The sequence below is a fragment of the Poecilia formosa genome, unplaced genomic scaffold, assembly GCF_000485575.1.
Source record: "Poecilia formosa unplaced genomic scaffold, Poecilia_formosa-5.1.2 Scaffold216, whole genome shotgun sequence".
In the NCBI taxonomy this organism is placed as follows: domain Eukaryota; kingdom Metazoa; phylum Chordata; class Actinopteri; order Cyprinodontiformes; family Poeciliidae; genus Poecilia; species Poecilia formosa.
Window position 1 is genome coordinate 747,851 of NW_006800155.1, and position 1,348 is coordinate 749,198.

Here is a 1,348-nt window from a genome sequence, read left to right on the forward strand (position 1 = left end):
GACCTGCCTCTCCAGATGTTGGTCCTGCTTTCTTTCTCTCTCCAGCAGTTTGGAGTGGTTGCTATGAATCAACCCAAATATTCCTCCTGACAACCACTGCCTCTTCCTCTTCTCCCTCCTCTTCCTCCTCTTCCTCCTCTCTCTCCTCTCCCTCCTCTTCCTTGAACGGCAGGATGAAGCGGCTCATGGATCAAAACCTAAACCAGGTAAAGTTCTGAAAAGCAGAACCGGTTCAGTAAAAATAGAAGTTTTAGAGATTTCAGATCCTAAATACTACAGAATATTTTACCAGTTAATGTTTCCATCAGATTTTGTGATTACAGTTTACGCAAAATGTTCTGCTTAATTTACTTTTTATTTGTGTATTTCCAGTTGTAAACTCCTCACTAGCTTGTTCATAATATTTGTTTTACTCAGTAGATTTTAATAATTTATCAGTTTTAATTTATTTCTGTTGTAATCATTTACATAATCTGCTGCATATTTTAGACAATGATTGAATCATTTGCAAACAATGCAAATTTAAATTATTTTCTTACTTTGCGTGCGTCAGTAATAAACAAGAAAAATGACCTAATTCTGACTGTGTAGTTTTCCTGTTAATGATTTATGATCATTTATTTTCACAAACTGCTTCTGGTTCTTTAAGGAGCTTTTGATCCACTTCAAGTTTAGTTAATAAAGTTGTGATCAACAGTATCAAATGTTTTTCAGACCTTAAAATACTCTTGCAGCTTTTTTTTTTATCTGTAAACTTAGTGATTTATTGCAGAGATATTTCTTTCCAGTGGATGAAATCCGTAGAGATCAGGATCTTTACGAGCTAAACCTACAGCGTGCAGAGTCACTTCAGCCTTAAATCTTCATGTTTTCTTTGTTTTTCTGTCTCTTTTTTCTGTTTTTAGTCTAAAAATAAAGAGGTGAGGCTTTGGGAAGCTGCCTCGCTCCAGCTGGCCAGATCAGATGCATCCAGTCAGTCAGACACTTTCTACTGAAATATCAAAAGGTTTTCTAAAAGAAAATGAAACTAGCCCTACAATCTGCCTGAAAGACACAAATTTAAGGAGAAATACAAAGAAAGCTTAGTTCTAAAATGTCTGCAGAGTGAATTCATAACACAGCAGATCCAGGAGGAGCATTCAGACTCCTGGTTCCCATCAGAACCTTCCTGGTTCCTCCTGGAGGATCCAGAAAGTCCAGGAGGAATCCCACAGCACCACTACATGTATTCATGCTGAGTCACTGGTTGCCATGGTGACCTCATTTTGAGAACGAGCTCACAGCTCCGTTTTGGGCCTCGGACAAACAGTCTCTGTGAGGAAAGTGAAATCTGTACTGAGACGTTTTT

The 1,348-nt window shown here is 38.0% G+C and overlaps 1 long non-coding RNA gene across 1 annotated transcript; it reads left to right on the forward strand.

The window, feature by feature from the left end:
* The first annotated feature begins 6 nt into the window (after positions 1-6).
* On the forward strand, positions 7-999 carry LOC107838151 (uncharacterized). Its single transcript, XR_001664204.1, has 2 exons — positions 7-206; positions 906-999. It is a non-coding gene; the product is annotated as an uncharacterized LOC107838151 (long non-coding RNA).
* The last annotated feature ends 349 nt before the right edge of the window (positions 1,000-1,348 follow it).